This window comes from Carcharhinus amblyrhynchos, chromosome 28 (assembly GCF_965287045.1).
Source record: "Carcharhinus amblyrhynchos chromosome 28, sCarAmb.v2.hapA, whole genome shotgun sequence".
Lineage (NCBI taxonomy): Eukaryota > Metazoa > Chordata > Chondrichthyes > Carcharhiniformes > Carcharhinidae > Carcharhinus > Carcharhinus amblyrhynchos.
In genome coordinates this window covers 6,948,371-6,968,896 of record NC_137351.1, presented here as the reverse complement: position 1 = coordinate 6,968,896, position 20,526 = coordinate 6,948,371, and positions in this window count along the sequence as shown.

Here is a 20,526-nt window from a genome sequence, read left to right as displayed (position 1 = left end):
TTGTTGTGTTGTGCTATAATTAGCCATGGGCCCATTTATGTGTGTATCCTTGTGAAGGTTCTTGAGGAGGAAGAATAAAGTGCATTGAATGATCACCCTCTCGTCCCAAATGACTACTTCATTTTCCCTTTAGCAACTACTCAAAGCAAATTGGCTTCAAGCCAAAAACCACAGATCGAGAAATAAGTTATTACTGTTCATTGATAAAAAGGGGTCTATCTCAGGCAAGGACAGGACTGTCTTTTTATGCCAGGCAGTTTATCTTCTCATTATTACAGAGGGCCCTGCAAAATGTTGCAATCTTGCGTGTTCGTTTTTTTTGCCTTGGCTTCTCATTGAATGATGCAGTTGGCTGCCAACCCAAGTTGAAACAGGCCTATTCATGCGCCTCACTCTGCTGCTTGTATCGGTGACAGGGCACACTGTGGAGAAGAAAGAAAAGTGAAATCACTTAACATCGTAAAGAGTCAAACTGACTTTCTCATTTCCAGTCAAAACACTCGGATCACTGATTCAGTTGGCCAGCTCGAGATAAACGAACGCAAACAAACTCAAAACATAATCTCCAGCCAAAGTAAGCTGGCGACGGTTCTGTATCGGCCAACAGCACAGCGATTCATAGCAAATTACTGAGTTTCTTTATCTTTGTTAATGATGATAACAGAGGGGAATGGATTGACATCATTAATTCAGCAGCTTGTACTTGAGAAGCAGTGTGGATAGACCAACTCTTGTACCCGGCAGTGGAGACAAAGATGTGCATTGGACCACGGTGCCCAGTCTGCAAAGTCATTGGCAAAGCTCTGCTGTTGGTTGATTGAATTTAGGAAAAGCTGGAAAATGACACCATCACTATTTTGGGGCGGTGGAAAATCTGCCAGCCTGGTTCACACTTGAGGAGTGAAATGAAAAAAAATAAAACTGTGCATTTCGAGACAGCCCCTCATTACAGAGAGATATATCTGAGCGTTTGATCGGAGCGAGGAAGGAAACCCTAATAATGCACTGTCAGAGATTCCGCCGGAAACTCCCGACCTTGTCTGCATCTGAGATTCTCTGGTGCAGTGGACGGAGCCTTGAATGCCAAATTCTCTGTTTTCGCTGGCAGTGATGTCTATACGGAAGAAATCAACAACAAAGGAATTAACTTATTTACTAGTGTCAGAAGTAGGCTTACATTAACATTGCAATGAAGTTACTGTGTAAATCCCCACTCCGCCACCTGTTCGGGTACACTGAGGGAGACTAGTGCACACGTCTTTCAGGCTATAGGAAGAAACCGGAGCACCTGAAGGAAACCCACGCAGACATGGGGAGAACGTGCAGACTCGGCACAGACAGTGACCCAAGTCAGGAATCAAATCTAGGTCCTGGTGCTACAAGGCTGTAGTGCTAACCACTGTGCCAAATTAGTAACAAGGATCTACAAGAACAGCAGCCATCTCTACAGCTACTTCCAGAATTGCCCCGTCTAAGAAAACTCCTCCCCCTCTGATGATTCTCCACTCTGAGTCCCAATTGGTCACAAATGACCCTTACTCTGCTGTGTTGCCCTTCAAGAAATTGTTACCACAGAAACAGCAAGTAATTTAGTGGGCAGCGGGATGGTAGAAACAGAGGCATGGTGCAAAAGGAGGACTTCTCTGAGGCATTCAAAAGCAAGGAGAGGGCAAGTTGGAAAGGTTTAGAGACGAAACTCAAAGCGTGGAACTGTGATGCCTGAAAGAGTTGCCATTTTATGATGAAGGGACGAGGAAGGAACCAATGATAGAGGAGCTGAAGCTGCCCAGCCTTGCAGCGCTGCATCACTGGTTGTGCAATCTCCCCACCACCCCAACCCCACCACCCCCCCCCAACTCCCCCACCCCCCACCCCACCTCTCTCCCCCACCACCATGGCGTGATTGCTGGCCTCCCCAGGTGATGTCCATGCCATCCTCGAACCCTGGGCCCACTTTGATCCCTCTCCCCCCCACCACCCCCAGCAGTCCCAATCTCATGATCCCACCTCCACCCCTCCCCCCCCCCAACCCAGCAGTAGCCCTGACTCCCTTCTCCAGAAGGAACCCATTCCCCCACCTTGATGGCCAGTCCTGACTGCTGGCCTCCCTCCCTCTGTCACCAAGCCTGAGTGCAGAGTGGCAGCAGGACCCCCCCACCCACCTCCACCAATCTCCGCCCCCCCCACAAAAGCCCTGCCCTCCATTAGGCCCCTCCCCTTGCCGTTGCCCAATGTCCAGTGGGCAGTGCCAGGGGGCCCCTTGGGCAATGACAGAGGGCCCAGTCTGGCACTGCCAGGCTGGCAATGCCCAGGGGGCACCCCCCCTTACCCCAACCCTGTGGGAGTTCTCGATGGCCCCTCCGTCACCCCGGCAGGGTCAGATGCAAGCTTCTCGCAAGTGGAGAGATATTGTAAATCCTGCTGGAATGAAACACTCCTGGCAAGGGGGGGATACATTATGCAGCTCCATGCCAATTTCTGGTGCGGAGCTGACAGTGCTGGAAATCCGGTGGCTGGAGACTCGCGAAGACTGTTTCCCAGTGGGAAGCCTGCAAAACGGCCTCCATTTGAGTCTCGCGGCCTGCTGTGCTACAAAAGCAACAGAGTGGACTGGGAAAATTGCCCCCGTTATCTTTAAAATACAAACTACTATGTGTTGTTCATAGTTTTCAACATGTCCCCTCATTTCTGCAGGAGGATATGCCTTAAATTTTATGTATTAGTTTCACAAGTAGGCGTATATTAACTCTGAAACAAAGTTACTGTGAAAATCCCTTCGTCGCCACATTCCGGCACCTGTTTGGGTACACAGAGAGAATTTAGCATGGCCAACGCACCTAACCAGCACATCTTTCAGACCGTGAAAGGAAACTGGAGCACCCGGAGAAAACCCACGCTGACATGGGGAGAACGTGCAGACTCCACACAGACAATCACCCAAGCCGGGAATCGAACCCAGGTCCCTGGCACTGCGAGACAGCAGTGCTAACTACTGTGCCACCGTGCCTTTAAGCCTGTTTCTAATGTCCTGTCTCTGGCAGTTTTCCTCATGCCATACTTTAGATTCTCTCAGCAGCCATCTATAGTGAATGGAAGGCCTGTGGTGCAAGCTGTTCCCTCGCATGTACTGCCTAATTGCAGCACTGAACGTGCCCGAGTGCATGTATTTTGGGAGCGTGCAGCGAGACTTGTACTCTGCTATACTGCCTTTCAACAGGTCTCACTCTTTATTCTTTTTAAACAGTGCCGGCTTAGATCAGCCCATCATTACGTCTCTAAAAGAGCAGTCTTGTGCAGCATCACAGATGCCATTCATGGCTCCAGTGGTCAAAGTTCGGACAGATTTGTGAGAACTTGTTTCATGTACAATCGCACTGTTGTCTGAGTCTAACTGGAAGACTAAGCTGCGTGCTTAAACTCAGACTTTTTAGTTCATCTCCGGCAAATATTGGGAATATTTTCATATTGAATGAGTTAACTAACAGCTGGCAATCCTTTCTGGATGGGAAAAACATCTTGAAGGCATTGTAGCATGGCGGTTCTGTTACTGAACTTGTAAGAAACCTGAACGAATAGAATCATAGAACAGTTGCAACGCAGAATTGAGCAAGAGTAGGACATCATTCGGAAGGTGGTCGAAAACAGTGTGAAAAAGACTTGAGAAGGTTTCTGAAGGTTGGGAAGGGAGATAACAAGAGGGAAGAAATTCCAGGAGTGAATTCCAGATCAGGAGGGATATTACAGCTGACAGCTGTGCCATTGATGGTTGACAGAAAGGAGGTGGTGGGAAGAGAGTGGAAACTATCAATAAACCAGGACTGGGAGAGTTAAAGCTCCAAGTTGGGACGTAGGATTGAAATAACATGTCTTTATTTAAATGACGGTTAAACCACTCGACTTAACTGGAATTGCATTGTCATAATCCGAGGTTTATAAATTCCCAATAGAGTTGGCTCATTAGTGCACACCAAATTCTGCACAGGGTAACATGGTAGCACTGCTGCCTCACAGTGCCAGGGACCCAGGTTCGATTCCTGGCTTGGGCGACTGTCTGTGTGGAGTCTGCACATTCTCCCCGTGTCTGTGTGGATTTCCATAAAATGCATCATAGAAAGCATTCTTTCTGTTTGTATCACAGCTTGGTATGGCTCCTGCTCTGCCCAACACCGCAAGAAACTACTAAAGGTTGTGAATATAGCCCAATCCATCATGCAAACCAGCCTCCCAGCCATTGACTCTGTCTACACTCCCCGCTGCCTTGGAAAGGCAGCCAGCATAATTAAGGACCCCATGCACCCCAGACATTCTCTCTTCCACTTTCTTCCATCAGAAAAAGATACAAAAGTCTGAGGTCACATACCAACCGACTCAAGAATAGCTTCTTCCCTGCTGCTGTCAGACTTTTGAATGGACTTACCTCACATTAAGTTGAAATTTCTCTACACCCTAGCTGTGACTGTAAGACTACATTCTGCATTCTCTCCTCTCTTTCTCTGTGAATGGTATGCTTTGTCTGTATAGTGTACGAGAAACGATACTTTTCATTGTATGCTAATACTTGTGACAATAATAAATCAAATCAAATTCCTCCGGGTGCTCCGGTTTCCTCCCACAGTTTGAAACATGTGCTGATTAGGTGCATTGAGCATGCTAAATTCTCCCTCAGTGTACCCGAACAGGTGCCAGAGTGTGGCGATTAGGGGGTTTTCACAGTAACTTCATTGCAGTGTTAATCTAAGCCTACTTGTGACTGTAATAAATAACCTTTTAAAAAAAGACAACTTTCCTCCTCCTTGTTTACAACTTGTTTACAATTCATTGCACTGCTTCTGTCTCATTCTAGCACCTCCAACCCGTGGTATTCTTTAACTTCCAAACAGATCTTTCCCCCCTTTCAACAACTTCCAAACTTTCAAATTCCAAGCCTGGTGTCACCCAGTGTCTGTTTTTTGGTCTGTCACGTTCTCTCCCATCATTTTCAGCGTTGTTGAGACTTGAGAGATTTCTAGATTTTATTGCACACTGGGTTGAAAGGTTGTCAAAAAGGCAGCTGCGTTTCCTCATCAGAAATGAAGGAAAAACAGTAAGCTGTTTGTGACCGAGGTGAGATAGACTGGCATGGATACGTGGGATTTGATACCAAAGCATCAAAACCGACTCAGGTATGAAAACACCTCTTCTCTCCTATTCTATAGATTAACCCAATGTTGAAGAGTTAATCATGGATGATTTACATTTCTGATTGCAGAAGAATTTGAATAGGAGTCTTGGTAATTATCTTGAATGCTTTTGTTCCAGCAGAGATGAGAACTCCACGGATAACTTAAGATTTGCCTCACTGATCACGCACCGTGTACAATTCAGGTCACCCTGTTATAGAAAGGACAATATTAAACTAGAGAGTGCAGAAAAGATTTACCAGAATGCCACCGGGATTTGAGGATTTGAGTTATAAAGCTGAGGCTGGATAGATTGAGTCTTTTTCCCGCGGAGTGTAGGAGGCTTAGGAGTGATCTTATAGAGGTCTACAAAAGAATGAGGGGCAACTAGATAGTCAATATCTTTTCCCAAATATAGGGGAGTCTAAAACTAGAGGGCATAGGTTTAAAGTGAGACGGGAGAAATACAAAAGGGTCCAGAGGGGCAAATTTTTCACTCAGAGAATGGTGAGTGTCTGCAACAAGCTGCCAGAGGCAGTAGTAGAGGTGGATACAATTTTGTCGTTTAAGGAGCATTTAGACAGTTACATGAGTAAGATGGATATAGAGGGATATGGGCCAAATGCAAGCAATTGAGATTAGCTTAGTGGTAAAAACTAGCCACATGGACAAGTTGGGCCAAAGGGCCTGATTCCATGCTATAATTCTCTATGACTCCATAACATTACATCTGGGAGTTCCACATGGAGATCAAACTTCACTGTTTCATCCCTAAAGTCTTGTATCAGACTGGGTAAAATCCAGAGTTTTATTAAACCCCATGTGGACTGATTCTAATGCAATTGTTTTAAAATATTGTGCTAATTAGCAACTTGTAAAATCTTGCTTCTATATACTGATGATCCAATAAACAAACGTTAATGCCAGTTTGCTGATGACACACTCAACCCACATCCCACCTGCCCTCATAGGCAGATGTAGAATGTCCCATGGTACTATTGCAAAGAGGATCAGGGGAGTTCCCTCCAGTGAATCCTCCTGACTGTGCGCACCCAACACTGGGACAAAATACTTGGCCTGAGTCTCTGGTACACTGAATTTTGGGTAAAAGCCTGAACTATAATATCTTCCACAACTGGCATTTTACGCGGGCTTCTTGAAAAGAAACAGTCGAGTTCTCTTGCCATTTGGATGTTAAAGTTTCTCTTAATCAGCTTCTGATCTGTCCAATTCAAACCTCTTTCTTTTCAGACTGCCATAGAGCCAAATGCAATTTGCTCTTCCAAAAGCTGACATTGGCTCCAGAAAACGGAACCGCCCCAGAGTAATGAAGAACTCAGATTTTAGTTTCATTGCCATATGGAAAGTGAGGTTTCTAAATTACCTTAAAGAGTACAGAAACATTTTCGTTTGCGGTTCTCTGTTTTTTCTAAATTCATTTGTGGGATGTGGACATTGCTGGCTAGAGCAGCAAATTTATTGTCTATCCTTAGTTGCCCTTGGGTTAAGTTAAAGGGCATAATGTCTCAATCCATTTGTACCTCAGTTTAGTTGCAGTATGAGGCACAGTGGCATCAAGGCTGGCACTTCTGCCTCACAGTGCCAGGGACCTAGATTCCATTCTTGGCTTTTGTGACTGTCTTGTGTGGAGTCTGCACGTTCCCCCCACCATGTTTGCTTAGGTTTCCTTGGGATGCTCCGGTTTTCTCTGAAAGACGTGCTGGTTAGGTGCATTAGCCATGCTAAATTCTCCCTCAGTGCACCCAAGTAGGTGCCGTAGTGTGGAGGCTAGGAGATTTTCACAGTAACTTCATTACAGTGTTAATGTAAGCCTACTTGCGAAGCTAAGAAATAAACTTAAACTTTAATTTTGAACATTAATCCGCTGATATGAATCAATTCGTCGTCAAGCAGCCTTCAATGTTTCCAGATTACATGAATTGGAGACCATTGTAAACTGATGCAGGCTGGATGTTTTTGTACATGTTGCCACTAGGTGGGAGTGATGGGTAAAATATAAAAAGCACAAAGAGCTGGATCTGCTTCGCGGGTCAAGCGACATCTTTTCCTGGAGGAGAAATAGACCCTGCAGCTCCCTGAGCCTGCTCCACCTTTCAGGGTTGACCTGCATCTCAAGTGCTCCATCGATAGCCTTCCCTCACAAAAATCTGTCCAAAATGCTCCAATTATCTGCCCGGCATCACTGCCTTTAGCTGTGAGTGGGAGAGCACGGAAGAAATTTGTAGATTTCTATCTGCTTTTGCGTCACAAAATGTTTCTCTGAATTCACTCCTGATTCGTCCAGCAATAAACTTAAGATCTTTTCCCACTTTGTTCTTGACTTCTTCCACGTAAAGTAGTTTCACAGCCGAACCCTTTATATCGTATCAAAGGCCCTAATCTGATCACCACACTCAACCTCCTGCACTCCACTGATTAAAGTCAAGTTTATGCAACCTCTCCTCAAAATGCATGGGGCAGCCGAATAGGTTTTGACCATTGAGCTCCTTCCGTTAGCTGTAACACATTACAGCGGGAAGACAAGGACAGCGCAACGGAAAAGAGGGAATTAAAGTTTATTTATTATTGTCACAAGTAGGCTTACATTAACACTGCAATGATGTTGCTAAACATAGTAGCATACTACTAAACATAGTAAACACTGGGGGGGGGGTGCAGGGGGAAGGGTGGGGAACAAATGGATCCAGCTTAGTGGTTAACAAAAGGGTGGCATTGACAAGTTGGGCTAAAGGGCTTGCTTCCATGCTGTAAACTTTTACGACTCTATGTGATGCATTCAACTTCAATGGCCATCAAGTCCTAAAGTGGGCTTAAAACCTGGAGATTCTGGCCGAGATGTAGGGTCACTTCCCACAGTGGAAATATCAATGGACAGGCATTCCAGAGGCCCTAGCTGGGTTCAAGTCCCACCACAGTCGCTGACATAATCTGGAACTGAAATCCTACTCTCAGTAATGGTGGCCATGAATTGTCATTAAAAACCCAACTGGTTCATTAATGTCCTTTAGGGAAGGAAATCTGCCATCCTTATCTGTCTGACCTACATGTGACTCCTGGCTTATAGTAGTGTGGTTGATTATTAGCTGCCTTGTGAAATGTTGGGGCAAGCCATTCAGTTCAAGGATAATTAGGGATGGGCAATGAATACCCACACCTCATGAAAGAATAAAGAAAAACAAAATAAGACCTCCGCCAAAACTCAGAGAGCAATAAGATTCCCTGATTATGGTGAGGTCATCTCCAACAAGACACAACATCTCTATCAAAGAATTAAACTTTATTTATCAGTGTCACAAGTAGGCTTACATTAACAATGTATTGAAGTTACTGTGAAATCCTCTAGTCACCACACTCCGGCACCTGTTCAGGTACACTGAGGGAGAATTTAGCATGGCCAATGTACCTAACCCACGCATCCTTGGACTGTGGGAAAAAACCGGAGCACCCGGAGGAAACCCATGCAGACACGGGGAGAATGTGCAAACTCCACACAGACAGTGACCCAAGCCGGGAATTGAGCTTGGGTCCCTGGTGTTGTGAGACAACAGTGCGAACTACTGTGCCACCATGATGCCCAACACCACTTGATCCTAGCTGGATTTTCAGTTTTGAGCATTTGCCATAATTAAAGTAGTTCCCATAACCACAGTGAGGGAGGAGTTTTTGTTCAAGTAAGGCTTACATTAACACTGCAATGAAGTTACTATGAAATTCCCCTAATTGCCACACTCCGGTACCTGTTCGGACCAATGCAGCTAACCAGCACATATTTTAGACTGTGGGAGGAAACCGGAGCACCCAGAGGAAACCCACGCAGACATGGAGAGAATGTGAAAACTCCACACAGACAGTGATCCAAGCCAGGAATTGAACTTGGATCCCTGGCGCTGTCAGGCAGCAGTGCTAACCACTGTGCCACCCATGAAGCCCCAATACCACTTGACCCTAGCTGGATTTTCAATTATGAGCATTTGCCATAGTTTAGGTAGTTCCCATAACCACAAATGACGGTGGAGTTTACCAAGGACAGGCCATGGAGAAGATAACCTTTGACAAGCATCAGATCAAGCCCATGATGAGCTGCAATGCCTTATCTTATCAACTTGGACCTTGTTTGCCTGTCTTATGGGGATCTTGAATTGGAATCAATTTGAATTTGGTTTTTGGAGCAAGCAAGGAATGGGTGTTTGCTCAGTCCATTCTGCTTTGTAACTTTAAGGATGGAGTAAAAATTAAATAGGGATAAACACCAGAAAATGCAGCTAAACACTAGAAATTCTTACCAAAACAATAATAAAGAATTCCAGCTTTTGCCCTGCACTACTGGATTTTTATTGATAGGAATTGTTTGAAATTGAGAGAAGCTTGTAATGAGGTGCCTTTAAATATTTCACAGCTGTTCTTGGGCCTTTAACAAATCTCTTTGAGGGAAGCAATGTTGTTGAGGCTGCAATCATATCCCTTTCCATTCTCCCCCCAGACCTACCAATTATATTTAAAGCTGATAATCCCAAACTAAAGCTGAACAGGCCTCAATGAAAATTGATTGCATGAGTGACCAGCCTATGAGAGGCTAGATAATTAAGAAAATCTTGTTAAGCAGTCATGCCCTGAAGGCACATATGGATGCACACTTCATTTCCTTACTCAAGAATGGAGCTGTGGCTAAGGCTTCAAGTCTAGCTATCTTGGTGCAGTGAATTGTAAGACTCGCCTCCCAGTTGTGTGGACTAGCCATGTTCTTTTGGGAAGGAATCTGCCATTTTTACCTGGTCTGGCCTCCTGTGATTCCAGACCCAGAGCAAAGTGATTTACTCTCAACTGTTCTCTGAAATGGCCTAGCAAACCATTCAAGAATGCAACTTACTACCACCTTCTCAAGGGCAACTAGGGATGGGCAATAACTATTGATGTGGCTAGTGATGCCCATGTCCCATGAATGAATTAAAAAGAAAAGAGAATATTTGAGAGTCGGCAAAGAGCTTGAGTTTGAATGTGATAAATCAAGCTATGTCCTGGCATCAAAAAAGTAAATGAAAACTAGCAGATTATTTAAAAACCTAACTGGTTCATTAATATCCATCAAAGAAGGGATCTTGACATTCTTACCTGGGCTACTCTAATGTCCATCTGCCTTGACTGCCACACTGTGTGGGTGATTTGATGCCTAGTAAGCAATTTGGAGTTAAGAACTAAATGTGCGCTATTGACATCCTGTGAATACAATGGATATGATCTGACTTTTAGATACTGTTTTGAAGTCCAATGCCCAGGTACTCTTAATCTAAAATGTCAGCGACTTGAAGGGAAAACTAAACAGCAGTTTCCCAGCTGACTTGTAGGAAAACTTCTTAATCAACAACCTGTTGACAATGAAAGATTTTCAAAGGTGTACTGAGGGGATAATTGGAAAAAGGTATGTGCAAGATTTAGTGAGGATAGGAGGATTGACAAGGTAATTAGAAATCAAATAAAAAGAAACTAACTATAGAAACTATTCAGGTAGTAAGCGAAGGGGTCAATCTTGGGATAACAAAGATTAAAGGATTGGTTGATAGGTGGAGCAAAAGTGAGTGTAATTAAAGATGCTACAGTAAAAATGTGAGGAAACCTTTAAGTATGGTGGTATGAATGAAGACACAGTAAGCAGAAAACGAGATCTATTCCATGATCGTTCTTTCCAGTGCCCTTTATTAATGGATATGGCTGAAGTAGATGTTACAGGGTAGTACAGTGGTTAGCACTGCTACCTCACATTGTTAGAGACCCGAGTTTGATTCCTGCCTTGGATCACTGAGTATGTACAGTCCGCACCTTCTCCCCGTGTCTGCGTGTGTTTCCTCCCACAGTCGGAACAACGTGCTGGTTAGATGCATTGGCCATGCTAAATTCTCCCTCAGTGTATCCAAACAGGTGCCAGAGTGTGGCAACTAGGCTATTGCAGCGCTAATGTAAGACTACTTGTGACACAAATAAATAAACTTCAAAAACTTTAACTTTGATACAAATGGATTAGAATTGCTGGGTTGGTTTAAAGGATACAAAAGCATCTATCCTGCAAAACTGGAGGTGAAGTCCTGAAGACTCATGAAGGAGCTTACGGAAATGCCATTCAATCAAAATGAGAGAGCTCATTCTTGTCTGAGGACAAATCTAATTCAGTCCAGTACCAATTCTTCAGCCTGAAGAGGAGCGAGAGTTACTTTAAAACGTGCAATGCAATGGATGAGATTTTACAGTCCTGTCATGGCTGGGAAATGCAATGAATCATTCAAAAGCCCACTGACTTCGGCAGGATAGGAAAATCCTTCTGATGGGCAGGGAAGGTGCCATAAAATTCCAGCCAATGTGTCTTTGGTCACTTGTGTCCATGCGGTTTGGGAGATTCCAGTGGTGGTTGCATTGACCTTTCTCAGTCTTGAAGTCAAGTCTCTGATGTGAAAGGTCAGTTTACTGACTGCTGGTCACGTTTAAAGTCATTGACGTGTTTCTGATGTATGGACAGTATCTCAAGCTATGCCCAATAGTTTCATTGACTGTATTACATCTCCTGCAGAGAACATTACCAATGGATAAAAATTTCCTAGCGGGGTATGCATTACTTTGAAGTAAGAATGTTGATAAAATTTGACTCCCTAAAACCATTAAATCAAAGCCAGCGATTCAACACCGGGTTGTCAAGGAAGTAGGGAACCCCAATGCCCTGATAATTTAATTTTGTCCAATTTCTGACTTCCCACTTTCTCCAATGGCAGGAAGGATCTTCGTCTTGATGACCTGGAGGCTCCTCAACTGGCTGCATTTAAAATCTAAATCCACTCTATTATAGGAAGGAGGCCAAGAACCCCAGGTCTTTACTCTTAAAATTTCTATATTTTCTTAAAATAGATACTGGGATTTCAGATTCTAATTTTGGAAGTGCCTGTCGTCTTGTAAACTTCTATCAGGTCCCCCCAATCATCCTCTGATGCTCCAATGAAAACAATCCAAGTTTGTTCAATCTTCCTTCATAATCCAGATCCTCCAAACCAGGCAACATCCTGGAAAATCTCCTCTGCACCCTTTCCACTGTATCAACATCCTTCCGGTGGTGTGGTGACCAGAATTGTACACAATACTCCAAATGCGGCCTAACCTAAATCTTATACACTGCAATATGATTTTTCAGTTCCTAGACACAACACACTGACTGAAAGCCAGTTTGCCATAGGCCTTCTTGAACACCTTGTCCACCTGAGTTTCCACCTTCAGAGAACTGTGGATCTGCACGCCTAGATCCCTCTAGGATAATATTTCTAAGGATTCTACCATTTACTGTACACTTTCCTTCTACAATCAACATTCTAAATCACATCACCTCACATTCATCTGTGTTATATTACATCTGCCATCCTTCGGCCCAGGTCTCCAGCCGATTTATATCCTGGTGTGTCCTCTGACAATCCTCCTGATTATTTTCTACTCCATCAAGTTTTGTATCATCTACAAATTTATTAATCACACCATCTACATTTTCCTCCAAATTATTTATACATATTACAAACAACAGAGGCCCCAGTTCTGATCCTTGTGGAACACTGCTTGTCACAGACCTCCAGTTAGAAAAGTACCCTTCCACTCCTACTCTCTGCTTTCTATGCCCAAGCCAGTTTTGTATCCATCTTACCAGCTCACCTCACATCCCAAATGGCTTCACTTTCTGTATCAGCCTGCCATGAGGAACCTTATCAAAGTCTTTACTAAAGCTAAAGGCGTTTGCATGTTCTTCCCATATCTGTGTGGGTTTCCTCCCACACTCCAAAACAGTTAGGCTGATTGGCCATGTTAAATTGCCCCTTAGTATCAGGGGGGATAGCAGGGTAAATATGCGGGGTTACAAGGTTAGGGGCTGAGTGGAATTGTTGTCAGTACAGGCTCGATGGGCTGAATGGCCTCGTTCTGCACTGTAAGGATTCTACGATTGGCCCTCAAATGTGCCAGCAATCCACTCCATTTAGAGGCAACTGGGGAGATTGGCAGCAAATAGCATTCAGTAACACCCATTTCCCTGACTATCTTCCAAACTCCATAACTTAAGTCATTTGAGGCTGTTGTCTCCAGTGGAGGAACTGACTATCAAAGCTCACTGAAAGCTATCCTCTTACGCACAGCACGATGCCTGAGGATTACTATTGGTTGTGGAACTATGCGGCAAGCTGAGCTTTAGGAAGGAGAAGGAACAAATGGAAACATATTTAAATATTGTTTCTAGCTTGTATTATTTTCAGTCCCTGAATAATTAAACTTCACCAGGTTTGCCAGTATTGCACACCTTACCAATCAATCCATTTTGGTTGGCTATTCCAAGCTGCTGTTTCAGATTTCTTTTATGATCCTGAACTTGTGCCGTGCTGGGGAATTATTACAAGAGGTGCTTTGTGCTGCTGTGCTCCTTCGGGGCAGGCCAGACAATTTGGATGGGGGATCATGTTTGTTTCTATAAACTTACAGAGCTTAATCCTGATGAGTGCAAATCATAAGTTGCTGTTTAAGTTCGCGAATTGATCAACGATTAAAGACCAGGTTTAGAATCTGGAAGAAGAAAGGCTGTTCATTTTAAATTTTCTAATTATACTGTCAATAAAATAGCGGGCAGGATTTTACAGCAGCGCTCATCCCAAAACTGTCAACAGACCTTCCCATTGTTCACCCCGCACCCATTCCGATTCCTGTGGCAGGCGGGCCGCTAAGTTCTAGCCAGTGGGTTCCTTGTTCAAGTAATTGTTGTCTGATGGCACAGTGGTTAGCACTGCCGCCTCACAGCGCCAGGGACCCGGGTTCAATTCCAACCTTGGGCGACTGTCTATGTGGAGCTTGCACGTTCTCCCCATGTCTGCGTGGGTTTCCTCCGGGTACTCTGGTTTCCTCCCACACTCCAAAAATGTGCAGGTTAGGCAGATTGGCCATGACGAATTGATCCTTAAGTACCCCAGGATGTGTGGATAAAGGGGATTAGCCATGGTAAATTTGTGGGGTTATGTGATTGGGGCACATGGTAGTCTGGGTGGGATCCTTTGTCGGAGAGTCAGTGCAGAATCGATGGGCTGAATGACCACCTTCTGCACTGTAGGGATTCTATGATTCTAGAGTCACTCATGAACAATTTGTTATCTGGTTGATCCAAGTTTTGGGGGGGATTGCAGTTGTGTGCGATCCTGTTTCCATCTGATATATGCATGGCGATTTTAGTTGTTGTTGCTGAATTGATGAACAGAAAGAAGAAAAACTGCTTTAATAGAGTAATATCCATGTCCTGAAGTGTTGTTCTGAGTCAGTCAAATGCTTTTGAAGGGTTGCCACTTTTCTCATGCAAAGTGGGAATTCACGGGGCTGAGGCCAATATCTATTTCCAAAACCACTTCATGGCTGAGATAAGGACTGGAGCTCTGATCTAAGCTCCTGGCTGAGTTAGAGGAAGAGAGAGATTCCAGTAAAAAAACTATCTTTTCCCCAGACCAGGAAACTGGCAGTAGGGCTTGAAGTAATTGTCAGTTCAGTGATGTGTAAGGAGCTTTGTTCCCTTCAGCTTTACAGCAATTTTTGGATCCTGGAATTACCAGAACAAAATCTACACGAGGCATCAGTTTGGGCTCAGCTGTACACTCACTCGTTTATTAAACCAACAAGTCCCAGCACAAATCCCTTTATTTATTTATTGCAAAAAATGTGCTTTATTAGTATAAATACTCATTACAAAAGTTATCAAATCACAGAATCCCTACAGTGCAGAAGCAGGCCACTCAGCCCATCGAGTCTGTACCGGCCACAATCCCACCTAGGCCATATTCCTGTAGCCCTGCATATTTACCCTGCTACTCCCCTAGCATTTGGGTCAATTTAGCATGGCCAGTCAACATAACCCGCCCATCTTTGGACTGTGGGAGGAAATTTAGGATCCAGAGGAAACCCACGCAGACACTGGGGGAATGTCCAAAATACACAGTGAGTGACCCAAGGCAGTAATTGAACTTTGGATCTCTGGCGCTGTGAGGCAGCAGTGCTAACCACTGCCCCACCATGTTGTAACAGTAACGTGCTTTGATATCCGATGGGTAGTAGTCTTGTCAATGGATTAGTAATGCAGGTTAATGCTCCAGGGATCTGGGTTCATATCCCACCACCGCAGATGGTGAAATTTGAATTCAATTAAAATCTGGAATTTAGAAATCTACTGATGACCATGAAACCATTGTTGGTTGTCGGGGGCGAAAAACATCTGGTTCTCTAATGTCATTTAGAGAAGGAAATCTGCCGTCCTTACCCGGTCTGGCCTACATGTGACTCCAGAGCCACAGCAATGTGGTTGACTCTTAAATGCCCTCAGGGATGGGCAATATAATGCTGGCCCAGCCAGTGATCCCACATCCAATGAATGAATAAATTTTAAAAAATTCTCCAGAGATGTGCTCTGGGATTCCCCAGTTCAGTAATGAAAACATTACAATATTTCATTATGTTCATTACAGTGAGTACGATTCTTTACAAACTACATACATCGGTAATGTTGCACTCCGTAGTGCTTCATGCCATTAGGATAAAGCCTACAGTTTCACTGGGTTACTAGCCCCTCGGTGTACATTGGCTGAAAGGCCTTACACATTGGCCTTTCCCTATTGAGCAACTGCCCCAAACTTCAGTGCGTCTCTCAGCACATATCCTGGACCTTAGAATATGCCAGTCTGCAATACTTGGTTGAGGACAATTCTTTGCACTGGAAGATCAGCAAATTTCGGGCATACCAAAGAGCGTCTTTCACCAAATTGATGATCTTCCAGCAAGAGCTGATGTTTGTCTTGATGTGTGTCCCTGGGAACAGCCCGTAGAGCACAGAGTCCTACGTCATGGAGCTGCTTGGGATGAATCCCGACAAATATCACCTCACCTCTCTCTAGACCTCCTTTGCAAAGGCACAGTCCACAAGGTGTATGACTCTCTTCTCCCCAGCACCCCATCCCTGCAGCCACTTCAACAGCAGGATGAGGTGGCGCAGGTACCTCAGGCGTGCATGAAGGATCTGACAGGGAGTGCCCTTCTCACCACCAGCCAAGCTAGATCTTGGTGCTTGTTTGAAAGTTTTTGTAATCCCCGGTATGGGGACATTGCCTTAAGAGGAAAGGTTAAACAGGTTGGGGCTCAACTCATTGAATAGGGTTCTTCAGGAGATTGACAGATATTTCCCCTCATGGAGGAGTCCAGGAGCAGAGGGCACAGTCCCAGCACCAATTTAAGATGAGGAAGAATTGGGTTGTGAGTTTTGGAACTCTTTGCGACAAAGGGGGCCGAGGCCTTGTGTATATTTAAGGCTAAGATAGCAGATTTTTGATCAGTAAGGGAATCAGTGGTTACAGGGAAAGGCCAGGAAAGTGGACATGAGGAATGTTGAATCAGCCATGATCCTATTGAATGGTGGAACAGGTTCAAGGGGGCCGAACGACCTACTCCCATTCTTGTTTCTTATGTTCCAATGGTGATGAGGTATTCTGCCAAATGACTTTGAAAGTGTGCTCAGGAAAACATCCAACAGGATCCACCATCTCCTTTTCCCTCATGTCTTGAGGACATTACGTGCAGACCACTGCTTGATGGACTTGTGATCATAGACATTTTTCTGAACAAGCTTTTCCATGTGGGACAGGTGATATAACACTGTCCAACTACTTGGAGCATTCCTTGACAATGGAACCAGACCCATCCTTCGCAACCCCAGGACAGGTAGAACCTCAGTACGTGGTCATTTTTGTTGTTTACTTATACACAGTTTGATGCAACCTCATCCAAAGGTGGCCATCAGGATAACTGCAGTGTATTTGGAGATTTGTGCCTGGTGTTCCTTCAGACTCAATCTACTTCGGATCTCCAGATGAATTTGAGGATGGCTCAGGTGACTGCTGCTGCGTAGGACTGGAGCATGAGCCAGACCTGAACCATATACACCAACCCCAAGAGTACCTCACACTGGATGACTAGATTCATGCCCGCAACGGACAGGGAATGTTATTCCCACAAACCCAGTTTCTGTTTTACCTTGGCAATGTGCTCCTCCCAGTTTTTGGCATGTATCCTGGCCAATCCAACCCACATTCCCAGCACCTTCAGGTAATCTGACCTAACAGTGAAGGGGACAAAGGATTGGTCAGCCCAGTTCCCAAAGAACATGGCCTCGCTCTTGCCCTAGTTTACCTTTGTCCCTGAGGCCAGTTTGAAACTGGTCACAAGCTTTCAGGAGACTGCGCGACAACAGCGGATCTGAACCAAAGGCTGGTTAGCCTTTTGCTTTTTGAGTCCTTTTTATCCAGAATAAATGGTTGGGAGTGGAATAATTTGTTTACCTATTAGGTTTAATGGTGCTTTGAAGAGTTTTAATCTCTCATAATGGAGCCATTTGTTGGAAACCTGGGACAGGGAGCAGGTAAATAGGCAGCTAGAAGTAGGATATTAAGATCAACCAAAAAAAGGGAAAAATTGGGGCAGCACAGTGGTTAGCACTGCTGCCCCACAGCAACAGGAACCTGGGTTCAATTCTGGCCTTGGATGATTGTGTGGAGTTTGTATGTTTCCCCGTGTCTGTATGGGTTTCCTCTCACTGTCCAAAAATGTGCTATGATTGGCTATGTTAAATTGTCCCTTTAGTTTTTTCCAAGATATGTAGGTTAATGGGATAAATACTTGGGGTTATGGGGATCGAGTCTGGGTGGGAACTCTTTAGAGAGTTGGTACACAATGGGTTGAATGACCCACTTCTGCACTGTAGGGATTCTATGATTCTCCCTATTGTCCTTTCCCTTCTGACTTCTTCTCTCCTCTTCCCTCTGGTTGTACATATGGTCAATTCTTAGTGGCACACAGTACAATAGGCATACAATAGAAATTCCAAGGCTATGGAATGGTAATGTGGGAAAGGTATTACAGTGGTGTTGCAGGGAGAGCTATTGATATTGAGATATTTTTATCTACGTGTGCCTACTGTTGGTGGCAGATGCCTGAAATGGAATTCCACATTATTGCTTTGAATTTTAAGTGGGATCTTCACCATGAAACTATTGTTTGAATTGAATTTCTGCTGGTAAGCGTCTCCCTTTAAATAATATTCACTATATTGTGTGTGTCTCCAGCACTTCCCACATGTCCTAATCTAGTTAAAATCTTACTAACTGGTTTGCAACAAGTCTGAAGCTAAAATGTCTCTCTGCTTCTGCCAGAAATATTTACATTGACAACCCTACACAAAGGAAATTAGCCGGCTTAATAAAATCAGAAGTCTATTTATTCTGAGGCCAGGCTTATCCATTTTACACTGTGTTCACCAGGTATTCACTGCGTTTTTTTTCCCCACTTTGAAGCCTATCAAAGATATGGGGAAGAATCTTACAGCCTCAAGTGAGACTGGAACTCCACCCCCCGCCCGGGGTCAATGGACATTTCCATTGTCCGCCCTCGCCCACTCCGATTCCTTGGTGGGCAGGGTGATAATGCTTAATGTCAGTAGTGAATTGTATTCACCTTTGTGCAGTCCAGACTGAACGGACTTTACAGATCTGTGGGTCTCGGGTATTGTCTCTTCTGTGTTAACACATCTTGAGCTATATTTAACTCTTCAGCAGGCCTTTTCATGTTCATTGTTGACATTCCCCCACCCCAACTTGGCAAGTGAAACCTACCCAATCTGGATTCAACCAACTGGGCACTGAGCCTAGAACATTGCTTGTGTTGCACAAACCCACAAGGATTTGGGGCTTTATCATTTTTTTTTTGCTTTCATTTTGATTTGTTTGCCTTGAGATCTGGACAGATACCAGCATTTCTCTTCATCCTAACTTTAATCAGGCACACATTTTCTATATTTTTAAAAAGTTCAACCAACTCTTTTTCATAATATTACATTTGGAAACTATTTGTTAGCAAAGTCACCAAGTAGTGTCATAATAATGAAGGAAAATCCTTGGTGCACATCTGGAAATATTGAAATCTGAATGAGGCTTAACGCAAAATACTACAGATGCTGGAATCTGAAACAGAAACAGAAAAATGCTGGAAAATCTCAGCAGGTCTGACCGCATCTTCGGAAAGAGAGCCAATGTTTTGAGTCTAGATGACCTTTTGACAGGCCTCTTCGTCAAAGCATGAAACCAATCTTTTGATCTAGCTAAAGAAGGGTCATCCAGATTCAATGTTGGCTCCATTCTCTCTCCACAGATACTGTCAGACCTGCTGAGATTTTCCAGCATTGTTCTGTTTTTGTTTCTGAACAAGGCCTCTTTTTACAATCGACATACAGGCCAACAATAGCTGAGGATAGCCAATGGGCCACTCTCTGTGCTGTAAAATTCTAAAAGTCAGTCATTGGCTAAGTTGCTGTTGGGATGACACTCTGAGGGAGAGCTATTGAGTTGGATGATCAGCCATGATCATAATGAATGGCAGACTAGACTCGAGTGCCTCCTGCTCTTATTTTCAAAGTTTTGGTGATGATTGCAGTTCAATTCTTGATCAAGTTAACTTAATGACAAACAAGGCAGGTTTCCATTGGCTTCAGTTGTTCAAGGGAAAGAATTGGAGTCAGCCAGGGTCTGTGCTGCGCTCCCAATCCCAACTGGAAAGTACACGTGTGAGTAACTAGTGTGGACAAGAAGATTAGGCACTCACCATGAATTCCTGGGCTTAGACAAAACATTAATTTGCAGAGATACAACATAGAATCTATTACCTGTGAAAATACATTCCAGCATTAATCCAGAGCCTACAGAAATGTCGCGCTCCATTGTATCACCCGTAACACTCTTTCTTTTGACTTGTATGGTACATCATTCTACTAAGCCATCAGGAAACTTGCAAAGAAGACAATGCCCCTTTAAAATCAGATGGACTGCACCTATATCCTTTATTTCCATTTCAGAGGCAAAGAAATAGAAACCTGGGGTGTGAATGAATGGATGGGATTGTTCCTGTGAAATGATTTTTCTATTTCCTGCCTCTCCACATGGAGAAATCAAGCATTAAACAAAAACAGAACAGACATTCAGCAAACGGTTATTTTATTGTTAATGAATAGTAACTGAATCTGTGCAGCTGACTCCCAATAGACATTCTACAACTCTTGTACACCATCAAGGGTGTAACAGGGGCAATTAGCTGGTGTCTGAGCTTGTTCTAGTTGACACTAGACTGTGCTTGAGCCAAGATCATCAAGTGGATATTGATATCATCATAAAACTAGCACTAAAATTTAATTGGCATTTAAACTGGATTTTATATATCTCCCTATTCTGTCATCTTTTTCTCTCTCCTGTTGTAATGCTTGTATTTCTCT